Source organism: Danio rerio, chromosome 2 (assembly GCF_052040795.2).
Source record: "Danio rerio strain M-AB ecotype USA chromosome 2, GRCz13ab, whole genome shotgun sequence".
In the NCBI taxonomy this organism is placed as follows: domain Eukaryota; kingdom Metazoa; phylum Chordata; class Actinopteri; order Cypriniformes; family Danionidae; genus Danio; species Danio rerio.
Window position 1 is genome coordinate 33,423,607 of NC_141022.1, and position 14,186 is coordinate 33,437,792.

The 14,186-nt window shown below is 36.4% G+C and overlaps 1 long non-coding RNA gene across 1 annotated transcript in view; it reads left to right on the forward strand.

The window, feature by feature from the left end:
- LOC141378339 (uncharacterized) overlaps positions 1 to 14,186 on the forward strand; it is a 42,891-nt gene that overhangs the window by 11,814 nt on the left and 16,891 nt on the right. The window contains exon 2 of the long non-coding RNA XR_015478604.1: positions 12,784 to 12,869. This is a non-coding gene — a long non-coding RNA (uncharacterized LOC141378339). The remainder of the gene's footprint in view (positions 1 to 12,783; positions 12,870 to 14,186) is intronic.

Below are 14,186 nucleotides of genomic sequence, written 5' to 3' on the forward strand. Positions count from 1 at the left end.
ATGACGACAATTTAAAAATAAAAATAAAAGAAATAAAAAATTTTTTATATTTTGGTAGCAAAAATATATTTTACAATTAAAATGATTCGTTTTAGTTCTGAATCATTGAGCAGAAATGATACAGAATCGTAATATCTATACTTAATTCTTAACAAGATTCTGTACTGGGATCATCATATTTGGTTGAAATAAATTGTAAGTAGTCCACATGATAGCTGTAATGTCAAAAACACAAGCAACGATATCATTTAATTTGCTCTCAGAAAAGTTATTCCAGCTAAAAAACAATTAAAACATTGACAGCCAATGAGAATTCATCCTGCTTTAAAAAACTGAAGTATTATAAGGGGAAGACAACATAACTACAGCGCTTATAATAAACGTCCACAGCTGTGTACTTTTTAGATAGTTTTTATAGTTTCTGTTCTTAGTGTGAACAGGCCTGAACTAATGGGTTCCTAATGAGTGATTTCCTGGCAGTATGTTGGTGAAATGGAGTCAGTGAAGTTCTGTTGGTGAATCAGCACAGATACAGTACAATATCAATTCATTTATTCACCTGGCACACAGACTCGCTTGTCTCGCTGCCAAAGCGGGTCTCACCACTAATGAACGCTCTGATGCCAATATAGCCCTCTAATTTACTCATCTTTCTACCAGCATTGCTCCGCTGACTTAGTGACATAAAATATGGACAGAGAGGCCCTGGAGCTGCTGCATTGTCCTGAACTTTTCTCACTCTTAACTTTTGATTTGTCCCATCATTTGGGTATTTGCATAAGAGCGCAAGAATAACTAGAGAGTGAGATTTGTTTCTTTAGTGTGTGTAAATTGTGTCAGTAGTGTGTTTTCATCATGTCCAAGAGATTTTTTTGTTGTTGCAGTTTCAAAAGCCGAAAGGTTAACAATCACAGCAGGGCTCCAAAAAAACCTTTCTTGATCCCTGCTCACACTCCTGCTACTCTCAATCCAAGCTACCAAATCTGTCAACGGTGCTCGTAGTCTGGTGCTCTGACCAACATTCCCAATATTATGTGAACTTTTTTACACGCAACTCACCACACACCAGCTGCAGGCGTAGTGGAGAGAAAGTGATACAGCCAATTCAGATGAAGGGATGGAAGGGGGGAGGTGGGCATTGATAATTTGGCCAGGACACCAGGGTTCTTTTATGAGAAGTGTCATGGGATTTTTAAGGATTACACTTAGGAACTCGGTTTGTTGTTTAATCCGAAAGATGGTGCTCACTGACAGTATATTTCCCCATCACTTTACTGGGTATTTAGGATCCTCATGGACCACAGAGTGAGTACCCACTGCTGGCCTTTCTAACACCACTTACACTCCCATGTGGTCTCCCAGCCCTGCTTTGCTTCAATGGGTGACCAGTCTTTTATTTAGCTAATAGGATATTCATTTTCATGGTGTCCCATGGCCAAAAAAATATATGAAATAATAACAATTATAATAACGTAAGTGCTTTTTGTATTTATTTGCAAATGATCTGCCAGCAGGGTAAGAAACATTAGGCAATGGCTTTTTACACTAAGTGCAATAAGCATATTTAGCAATAGATCTTATTTACAGTAAGTGCAAATGACTCTTGATAAAATGGATCTAGCTCAACATATATTCATGTAAAAGCAACAGTTCATTGCAATAAATGTAAATAATAGTAATATTAATGAGATTGTATTTATACTTAATAGTGACAGGTATATACTATTTGGCATGGTAAACAGGGGCGCCGCTAGAAGGGGACAACCAACCAAACACCACACTTCCCCCCAACATCACTTTCATCCGTAAATTATTTTAACATTGTTTTGGCCTGAAAGGAGAAGAAAGTTAAATAAACTCTGAGTTTACTGAAGAAAACCTGCTCCTAAGTTAGGTTCATAGAGTAAGTTTCCCTGGTAACTGACTCTTCAATATAAGTTACCTCGGTTTTATAAACCTGCTTGACATACTCCTCTCTAATTGGTTTAACATGCACTCTCTGGCCACTTTATTAGGAACACCTTACTAGTACCGGGTTGGATCCCCTTTTGCCTTTAGAACCGCCTTAATCCTTTATGGCCTAGATTAAACAAGGTTCTGGAAATATTCCTCAGATTTTGCCATTTCCATATTGACATGATAGCATCACACAGTCACTGCAGATTTGTCGCTGCACATGCATGATGCAAATCTCCCGTTCCACCACATACCAAAGGTGCTCTATTTGATTGAGATCTGGTGACTGTGGTGGCCATTTGAGCAATAGTATTTGGATGCAACCATTATGATGCAAGCTGAGATTGCATCTCTCAAAGATGCAATGTCAGACACAATGCACTCAATGGAGCTAGTGATGTCACTGTGATGAGTAGGGTTAGGGGTGGGGTTAGGTGAGACCATTCAAAAGCATTGCATGGAGCTCAGATTGAATCTGCATCGAGTCTGCAGACTTTTCTCCATTTGAGCACAGTGAACTCATTGCCATGTTCAAGAAACCAGTCTGAGATGATTCATGCTTTATGACATAGCATGTTATTCTGGTGGAAGTGTCCATGAGAAGATGGGTACATTAAGGTCATAAAGGCATGAACATGGTCAGCAACATATTTCAGGTAGGCTGTGGCCTTGATACAATGCTCAGTTGGTACTAATGGGCCCAAAGTGTGCCAAGAAATTATCCCCTACATCATTATACCACCACTCAGACCAGCCCGTCGAGCACCAACAACCATGCCACTTTCAAAGTCACTTAAATCACCTTTGTTTCTCATTCTGATGCTCAGTTTGAACTGCAGCAGATCATCTTGACCATGTCTACATGCCTAATTGCATTGTTGCTGTCATGTGATTGGCTGAATAGAAATTTGCGTTACAGAGAAGTTGGACAGGTATACCTAATAAAGTGGCCGGTGATTGTACTTCTTTTTCTGAAAGGAAAACGCAGAGTTTCCATCATTTCGAGGGTTAACGTACTTTTGAGTTTTTACTTAACCTACTTTCTGAAACAGTTCCAAGACTTTGAGAGTCTAAAACATATACAGCTAAAGTAATTCCTCTAGCTCCTGCTGATACATTGAAACCTATTGAAGTGAAATTATCAGTCTGTGTAAGAAACCACAAATTATGTAATTATTCTGTTTTAATTCTTAACCTCAACAAACTGTCCTAAATATGTTTCCGACAGTCTGGAATTTAAGCTTCCTGTCAAACGGCGATGACTGCAGGAATCAAGATAAGAACAAGCACCATTTCAAGAGAAATACAACATGCATGTCCTCCCTCCCCTATGTAAATACCAGCGTCAGTTCACATGTTAGTATGTGACTGTATGTCATTATGCAACAGAGGATCTCAGCCCAGACTGTAGTGATTTAAATTTTTACATTTCAGTTACTTGCACCCATCCTGTTGTTTTGTTTTGTAAGACCTCAATGTGTCATCAGAAGCTATTGATTGTGTTTTGCCTATTTACATTTTTTGGACTCTTAAGGTCCCAGAAGCCATTGACTCCAGTTGATATTCAGTTGATGGAAAAAGGTTGCTAATATCTCATATGGTAAACAGCTACATTTATTATTTTGAAAAAGGTATGTAAATCTGTTCCTTTTAAAGCAATTTGTTGATTTAACTTTAATAATATTAAGACTTAATATTTAACTCACTTTTAGAGTCAAAACTTATTGATGAAAACCGGCAGCCGGCAGCTAGCTCTCTGCAACTCTAACATGGTCGCCCACTGAAGCTAAGCAGGGCTGCGCTGGAAGTGGTGTTAGTGAGGCCAGTAAGGGGTGCCCAACCTGCGGTCTGTGTGGGTCCTAATGCCCCAGTACAGTGACGGGGACTCTATACTGCTCAGTGAGCGCCGTCTTTTGGATGAAATGTTAAACCGAGGTCCCGACTCTCTGAGGTCACTAAAAATCCCAGGATGTCCTTCGAAAAGAGCCAGGGTTTAACCCCTAATTTCTGCCCACTGGCATCTGTCCATCATGGCCTCCTAACCCTCCCTATATCATAATTGGCTTCATCACTCTGTCTCTTCTCCCCCAATCAGCTGGTGTGTGGTGTACGGTCTGGCGCAAAATAGCTGCTGTCAATCCACTCATCCAGGTGGATGCTGCGCACTTGTGATGGATGAGGAGTTTTCCCCCAATATGTAAAACGCTTTGAGTGAACGGAAAAGCGCTATATATAAATGTTAAGAATTATTTATATGAAATATGGAACAATTTATGAAAATTCTATTATAAATTACTTACCATAATGTCGCTCTAATCCCATGAGACCTATGGAGCTCGCTCATAAAGGAACAAAACATAGTCAAAATATTTCATGTGACTTTAGGGGCTCAACTGTAATCCAGTTACAAGGCTCCAAAACAGATTTGCATGCCAAAAAAACTGTACAAACTACTTTTTTCATTAATATCTCCCATGTCAGAAAAGGGGTCTTTTTCTACAGCCAATGAAACATGTTGCCTGTAAACGCATAGACTGATGACCTGACACATGAGAGTAGAAAAATTAAAGATCTCAGGCCAGTGAGTGTAAGTAATTAACAACAGAATTTTCATTTTTGGTCAACAGCTTCAAGGCACAATGGGTTTACTTACTTTTTAAAATAAAATAATCACTTTTTACACCTGAGGATGAGTAAATTAACAGCACATTTTCAGTTTCATCCCTTAAATTGTTCTTGTTCAGAAACAAAAATGTATTCCAGTCCTGCTGTTTTCAGTCTTCCATGATTCATTCAATGAAGAATAAGATTAAATACTAACATGATTTAAGTGCTATCTGAGAATTTCCTCTTCCACCCTTCAGGTCTGTAGTTCCTGCAGTTGAGGTTTGTAACGGAAAGCTGTGACCATATTCACACATCTCCGTATTAGAGCCCTTCTTGGCAGCCCATAGTGGCTTTTTAGACTAATGTGTCCAATACTTCCTAATTAGTTGGCCAATCTATACTTAGAATGTGAACCGAACGAAAACCTTAAAGAAACAGTCTTTTTTATCATTCAACAATGAATAGAGGTTTTGTTCCACTGTATATGCCCTTGCTCCCTTCCTGTAGTAATTATCTGGACTTTAAAAATAATAAACTTTAGCAGTGTCCTTACAGAACTTACTACTTTATAAAAAGTGTTCTTTTCTTTTTTAAGCCATAAATATTTTCCCAGATATGTGAATTCTAAAATATGTAATTAAGGCAAAGGCCCAAGAACAGAACCCTGGTGGATGCTTAACTTCAAGAGGACAGTGGGTTATCAAAAATCTGTGGTCATTTTTGTCTTATTTGTATTTTTACCTCTTAACAATGAACAGAGGTTTTGTTCTACTGAATATTTCCTTTTTCTCTTCATAATTATCTGGACTTTAAAAAAGTTTACCCGTGTCCTTTAAATACAGAACTTGCAACTTTACTTTATAAATAGTTTTCTCTTCTTGATAAAGCACCATTTACAGACAAACTCATTTTGTTTGTATGTTCATATATACACTCACTGGCCACCTTTTTAGGTACACCTTACTAGTACTGGGTTGGACCCCCTTTTGCCTTCAGAACTGCCTTAATCCTTCATGGCATGGATTTAACAAGGTACTAGAAATATTCCTCAAAGATTTTGGTCCATATTGACATGATAGCATCACACAGTTGCTGCAGATTTGTCAGCTTCACATCCATGTTGCGAATCTCCCCTTCCATCACATCCCAAAAGTGCTCTATTGGATTCAGGTCTGGTGACTCTGGAGGCCAAATTTGTCCATTTATTCATTTTCTATCAGCTTAGTCCCTTTATTAATCTGGGGTCGCCAAAGCGGAATGAACCGGCAACTTACCAGCATATATTTTTACGCAGTGGATGCCCTTCCAGCTGCAACCCATCACTGGGGTATGAAGGATAAATTCTGACCATTAATTAGATACAAACCACTTTATTAGGTACACCTGTCCAACTGCTCGTTTAGCTCAAATTTAGCCAATCACATGGCAGCAACTCAATGCATTTAGCATGTAGGCATAAAGTGAAGACGATCTGCTACAGTTCAAACTGAGCCTCAGACTGGGGAAGAAAAGGGATTTTTGATGTGACATGGTTGTTTGTGCCAGACGGGCTGGTCTGTGTGTTTCAGAAACTGCTGGTCTGCTGGGATTTTCCTGCATAAACATCTCTAAGGTTTACAGAAAATGGTACAAAAAAGAGAAAATATCCAGTGAGCGACAGTTCTGTGGATGCAAATGCTTTGTTGATGACAAAGGAGAATGGCCAAACTGGTTCGAGCTGATAAAAAGGCAACAGTAACTCAAATAGCACTCATTACAACCGAGGTATGCAAAAGAGCATCTCTGAACCCACAACATATCCAACCTTTAGGAAGATGGGCTACAGCAGCAGAAGACCACACTGGGTGCCACTCCTCTCAGCTAAAAACATAAAACTGAGGCTAAAATCCACACAGGCTCACCAAAATTGAACAATAGAAGATTGGAAAAACGTTGCCTGGTCTGAGGAGTCTCAATTTCTGCTGCGAAATTCTGGTAGTAGACTGGTTTCTTGAACATGACAATGAGTTCACTGTCCTCAAATGGCCTCCACAGTCACCAGAACTCAATCCCATAGAGCACCTCTGGGATGTGGTGGAACGGGAGATTTGCATCATGGATGTGCATCCGACAAATCTGCAGTAACTGCGTGATGCTTTCATGTCAATATGGGCCAAAATCTCTGAGGAATATTTGTTATACCTTGTTAAATCTATGCCATGAAGGATTAAGGAAGTACTGAAGGCAAACAGGGGTCCAGCCCGGTACTAGTAAGGTGTACCTAATAAAGTGACCAGTGAGTGTATAGGACTAATTCAGCACCTGTGAAATGGTTTGGGACGACACTGAACTCATGTAGTACATGATCGAATGTATAAGCACATAATTTATAGTGTCATTTTGGATCCAATTTATGTCTTTTCTGGTTGTTCACAATATTGTCTGAATTATGGATTGATAAAAGAGCTTCCTAAGTTCCCCGTTGTAAAAACCTTTGACTTAAATGTCAAAAAATTAAACTGTTATCCATCTGAATTCATCAAATATTCTGTCTAAATATACACAAATTGGTCAATTTTTAATTAAATTATGCTTCATTTGTATATTCAAACATAAGATTTTATGAAGCTTGAAAAAAATTCAATTATTAATATAATCAGTTAACTGGGGCATTATGGTATTAACTATTGTTTGTTATTACTTTTTTACCCTATTCACCTGCAGTGCTTTGCTTAAAATTTGCTAGTTTCCCATCTCCATATTTCCCTATATTCTAATAACAGCAGAAAGTTGAGCATGGATAAGCAAGCAAATACATTGGTTTCTTTTATAGAAGAGAAGACATTAGCTGCAATTTTTTACCAATCAGTACCTCGGGGTGTGGAGTGGATCAATGGTCTGTCGCTTGGCAACCAGCACAAAGTGATGGCTAATTCCACAAGGTGAGGGCAAGGATCCTGTGAGGTGGCAAAGACAGACAGGATCGATAAAACCAAAGATAATGAGTGTGAATGTTCAGTCCTACCTGCCTTCAACTCTCGGTCACTCAGAATAGCCTTTCACAATTCTGATCGTGGATAGATGAATGCAAAATTCAGTGCTTGTTATTTAGTTATTGTTTTAAACATTTATGTATATCCTGATATAGTTATTATTCTACTCATGACTGCATTTATTTGAAAAAAAAACTGTAATTTTGGTAATATTGTGAAATTTAAATAATGTTTTTGCATTTTAATTTATTTTTAAGTCAAATTTATTCCCTTGATGTGATTTTAGTTTGTTTGTTTGTTTGTTTGTTTGTTACAATTAGATCCATTCTTGCTTTATAAAATGTGTAAACCCTTACAACAAACAAAAATATGAGAATGTTTATATTCCAAGTTAAAACTTGTACTTTTTTTTTTTTTTTTTACTTTTGGCAAAGCAAATGAGCCACAGATCTCCTGACCTCTGCAGATTAATATGGTGTTTTCAGTCTAATTGCAAGCAACACAGAAAGAAGATTACAACTGAAGGAGGAATGCTAGAAATTCTCCTGTGTTAGGTCAAACCAATGCGTTAAGCTGTTGCAGTGTGTTCGTTTTGCATTTTTGCCCCCAATACTGCATTCAATCAAGGTTTGCTACCAAAAATTTTATTCAAGATGCCAGCCAAAGCTGTTAGATTGAATATCACCTGCATCACAAACTTACAGTAAAGCAGTCAAAGAAACTTCTGTTTAAAAATTTCTTGAAATATTCAACTGTCGTAAACAAACTGAATGATAAGATGTTGTTTTGAATTGAATTGTAAATTATAATGACATTAATGCTTGTTAATGTATTACAATTACTGTAAAAAAGTGTTATTGCCTCATACAGAAACTTTGATTTAACTAAAAAATGCAAGTCATTTCAACTCATCAAACTGACTTCAAATTCAATTAAAAATGATGTACAAGTTTGATATATCTTGAAAAGTTATAGTTACTCAAAGTTACTCGAGTTGCCAAGACTTTATTTACACTAACATTTTTCCCAGATGTTAAAACCCATCTTTTCTTAAACATCGAGATCTGACATAGAGCTCTCCACCACAACTTAGAGATATGTTCAGTCTTGTCTTTGTCTGTCTGGGTCAGATGCCAGAATCATAACCTTATAAATTATGAATAAATGTCAGTACCTTAAGAAAACAAGGGGAAAGTAAAGAAGTCTTTAAGCACCTGCATAATTGGTTTGAAAATTGTTTCATTGTTGAAAAATATTAATTATGAATGCATATGTATTTAAAAAAAAAAAGCCTAATTAGTGTTATATTCCACACTTATAACAATAGTTTTTAACCTGGAAGCCGAGGTCCACTAGAGGGCAAAATTCTAGAAGGAGCTGATAATTAATGATGATGGATGGTCAGTATACATGTTTCATCAACAAGAAAGTGGTCTCTCAATAATAATAATAAATAAGCTGTGCTAATTTACATATCTCTGAACAATAACTTTAACAAACATAAACAAATCCATCAAATATTTTTGAGAGCTCCTTTTGCTCTTACATTAAGAAGTCTTTTCACGTGGGAGAAGCAACAAAATCTTAGCATTTCATAGCATTTCTTGACAAATTAGCAGTCAGTTCTTATGTGTGATCTCATTTATATGTGTTTGTACGATAGGTTCATCCAGTGACACTAGTCTAAAATAAAAAAGATGATTTCTGCTGTTTTTTACTATTTAAAATGAGCTGAATTGACACAATTATTAAGGATTTTTGGACAACTTAATTGGTTTTTATTTAATCCACTTAAATTGGAAAAATGTGTATGGCAAATTTTTTACAAATTGAAGTAGATTGGGGGGGCAACTTAATTGTTTATGTTCAAGACACTTACATTTGTAAAACATTTAACTTGTTGGGAGAACATGAAGGAATTGTGTATATTGTGTATATTATTGTGCATATTATTACTGTGTAGATAGTGTTGCTCTTTCTATTAACTGACATTTTTAAAACTTTATTTTTAGTAAATGAACTTTTAAATGGTTAAGTAATACATTAACACTGCCAGTTTCTGGTAATACATTTAGAAACATCTAGTTTTGCCATAAATAAAAACCAGCATATCCTACAATAGAGGCCTTCAAGTTCAAAGTTCATATCCATTTTTTTTAAAGATTGTAATATTTATATAGTGTAATATACCTTGAGATAAATTTTCCTTATTGGAGAAAGAACAGAAAAAAAAAACGAATAATTGTATGTGGTGGTGAAGTGCTTACTGTTTTGCAGTGTCAAACCAACTAAAATAACAGCAATGCAACATTTGCAAAGTAAAGGTATTGATAATTATGTTATGGGTTCAAAAGGAAAACTGAGTATGCATGTTTAAAGATGTGTCAGGAATGTTTGATTCCAAAACGCTCCCGATAAACATCTTCACCATGTAAAACATTTCCTTGATATATTGTGCTGTGGTCTATGTAATGTGCTGCAACAGCGGATACAATCTCTGCTCAATAACACAGCACAATGGTGAAAAATCATTTGGGAACAAACAATCTAGTTCCTAAAGGGTGTGTCTGATGTTTAGACTGCTGAGCAAAATGTGTTACAGAAAGGATGTTTAAGAGGGAATCTCAGGTCATCAATGACTGCGGTTTTTATAGACGTGACCTCGGGGCTACAAAACATGAAAGTAGTAAACGATAAAGAATGCAGTCTCTACTTGGCGGTGTAAATGTACCTGCCCTGAAATGATTTCTGAATTAGTCAGAATCGTAATCCTTATTGTTTAAACCTATGTTTTTCTACTGATGCCAAAGAGTAGAGTGATGAAACAATCAGAGTAACATAATTTATAGTTGCACAATGTAGAAGTCAACAAGAGTTGGGCTGAACCTCGTTCATGTTTTGTAATATTTGCATGATTTGTCTCAGCCTGTTAGAAAGGGGACTAGGCATGACATTAAACATGTTACAATGGCAATTTTTTTATGGAAAAAAAATATATATATATTTTGGCTGAGAAAGACTAGCCTGAAAGTTCGAAATTCGTTAAGTAGTGAATTAGTTAGAAGCTTGAAAAGGTTGGTAGATAGATAATCATGTATATGTTAGCAAGTTTCTAGTATGGATTGGCATGTTTCTTGCTAGGTCAGTGTTCCCCAACCTTTTTGTCACGGTGAACCGGTCAATGCTTGCAATTTTACTGCGGCCCAGAGGTGAGGGTGTATGTAGATGTGTTTGACCATCAACCATTTTCTCAGAGGATGACAAGCTGACAAAACATTGCTGCAATTCTGATACAAGTTTTATTTATGGAGAAAATTAAAAAGCACGGCAGTGCTAGCGTTACAGAAATGTGTATATTCCATACAAAATATGAAACTGATCGGTCAGTTCTTTATGGTCCACTCGCGGCATTCTGATGATGTTTTCAACTGAGTGCGCCTCCATTGAGCCATAATATACTTGTGTGGGGAAAAGACGTGATGGACAAAACATATTGGATTCACCTGATTTGTTGACAAATGGGTTGCGGATCCATTCCTTGGCAGTCCGTGGGTCCGTCAGTGGGCGTTTTCCCCTTATCAAAGAAAGTTTTCAATAACATATGTTTCTTACTCATTTCACTAGCTTGTGGGTTTCATTTTGGTGCTCAAGTGACCGAAATGTAAGTCAGAGAATACATTCATTTTTAAAATATTTAATTTATAAATAAAATATAAAAGTATAAAATAAATAAATAAAAAGTTTTTTTCAAAATAAAAGATCATTCAGACTACGATAATAAACAAACCGGAATTAATTAATGATTTCTTGTGCACGGCCCGCTGCCAATTGACCCATGGACCAGTACTGGTCTGCAGCTAGGGGTTTGGGGACCACTGTGCTATGTGATTCCTAGGGTGTTCTGAATGGTTGTTATGGCATTACTAGGCAATTGCTAGGGTGTTCTTGGTCATTGTTAAGGTGTTGCTATGGTGTTTTGAGTGGTTCCTTAGGCAGTGATTGGTGGTTGCTAGGGTGTTTTAAGTGGTTATTAGGCATTGCTAAGGTGTTCTGAGTGGTTGCTAGGTGGTTGCTAAGGTTTGAGGGTTTGGAGTTAGTGTGGGGATTGTAATATGAAAGGTCTAGGAGGAGACGTTCTTAAAATAGTTTAAAAAGAAGAAGAAGTTTAAGTAAGGGGGTCACACACTGGACAGGCTGCTCAGCATCGCGCTGCAATGCACATATAACAGTTGGAAGTAACACACACCGGACGTGCACATTCGTATGTGATTTAAAATGAAACTATTCAGATGGCGCTCTGTGGCGTGGCAGAAATATGAACAGTGTCCTAAGTCGTAGCTGGGCGCCATGGACAGCCACTGACCTGCAGCACCGAAATGCATACGAATAAATATGAAATTTATGTTTACAATTCTAAAATGCATGGCGCCAAGCAGCACATCTGGTGTGCGACCCCCTTAACAGTATACTGGCTTTCTGAAGCCACCATACATATTTCAAGTCAGAATAGAAATGTAAATTTATAAATTGAAATAGAAATTTAGCCATGTAACCGCCAACAGAATCATGATCTTTATTGTTTAAACCTATGTTTTTATACCGACGCCAAACAATAGAGTGATGAAACAATCAGAGTAACATGATTTATAGTTGCACAATGAAGAAGTCAACAAGAGTTGGACTGAACCTCGTTCATGTTTTGTAATATTTGCATGATTTGTCTCAGTCTGTTAGAAAGGGGACTAGGCATGACATTAAACATATTACAATGGCGAATTGTTAAAGGGAAATGCTTAGTTGGGATCACATTTTGCACAAAGCTACTTAAAACGTGATTAGACAAGAAGGCCTCATTCACAGACTCAATTATAATTGCAACATGCTCACGGTGGCTTTAAAAACATTGTGTTTTGAGCGCACAAGGGCTAATTGGCTCTGCTTTAGACTTTAACGTGACATTTTTAGCTGGATTTTATGACACTGATGTGACTTTTTGATCTTGTTATTCTAATAGTATTTTATGGCATTTTGATATTCATGGTTTTGACCACGTGAACTGGTAAAACATGTGCTCTGACATCAGTGGGAATTGAAAGTCATTAAAATAACTTGTGAAAAGGAACTGTGAGAAGCCCATGAACTGAACGACTAAGAAAAGAGGATTTTAAGGGAAATGTGTACAAGAATTAGTACTAATTCTTGCTTACTGCTCACTAATAAGATTTGTTTCTATTTCATAATCTTTTAGCCAGCCACATTTCCATGGATCAGAGTGCAGGGTGAAATTCTCTAAACTGGATGACCTCTCACCTTCACAGCGGCAAAAAATATCAGGTACACTGGTCTCTTATGCTCACACAGGCTAAATTTATTTGATTCAAAACGCAGAAAAAAAGTTTTATTAAATGTTTTTTTTTTGTTTTTTTTTATTTAAAAGACCTGTTTTCAGTTTTCATATATATTTAAAAATGTAATTGTAATGTAATTTATTCTTAAGATGTGTGGTGCTTGAATAGTTGTTTTTCTTTTCAAAGGTATTTAAAGAATATAAACTTTAAAACAATGGCATTTATTTAAAATAGCAACCGTTTGCAACATTATTAAAGTCTTTAATGTCACAATTGCCCCTTTCAATGCGTCAATTAACATTATTAGAAAAAAGAAAAAATAATTTAAAGCATTGAGCATGATACCAAAGTACCTTTAAGGCAAGTCATTTCACATGGCGGCCATTTTTGAAATGCCTCTTATTCAGTATAGATGGGCATTCTGTTTCAGTGGGAAAACATCAACTAAAATTAAACAAGAACTGAGTCTTTAGTTGCATTTCTAAATGTTTCAGTCACATGTTATTTTTAGAAACTCCCCGTAGAATCGTCAGTCTATAGTGATCAATAATTGGCTCCTGTTCTAGAAGGCGGGCCTTTATTCACCATTTATTTTCCCCATTCAAAACCATATGAGTGACATGTCTTGTGTATTCTATGGTCTTTGATGTTTCTGATCCCGTTTAGTGTTGAATGATAGTGTATATTTTAAAATAATGCTGTTTTTGTTTCATAATTATTGTCTTTTTTAAAGTCTGCATGAGTCAAATACAGAGATTAAATCAAAAGATTAATTTAGTACAACTTTAGTTCAACACATTTTTTTATTTTGTTGTCTAAATGTAATGCACACATTTTTTAATTGCAATGTAATTACTGAATCAGGATGAAAATGTGTATAATGCAATAGCAAAAAAAAAAATCTGTTAACTTAGCTTTTAAATGAACAACAAATTATAAGCTTACTACTTCAATGTGATCACTGCAGGTATGTTGACAGACCTGCCAGATCTCATGAGGAAACATAACTATTTTACGTTTTGTCAGTTTAGTGGATAATTTGTAAAAATTCAGTCGTACGAAAATGTATGATTTTAAAAAAGAGGCGTGACACCTTACCCCACCCCTAAACTCATGCGTCATTGGGAGAAAATCATATGAAATTTTATGAATGAGATTGTACGAATCCATATGAATTAGCTACTATCAAACAGTTATGAATTTCTTGACAGACTTGCCAAATGATTACACTCATCAATGTACGTATCTCTGAGCAGTTATTTCATTGTCCCCGCTACATAAAGAACAAAAATAAAATAAATGG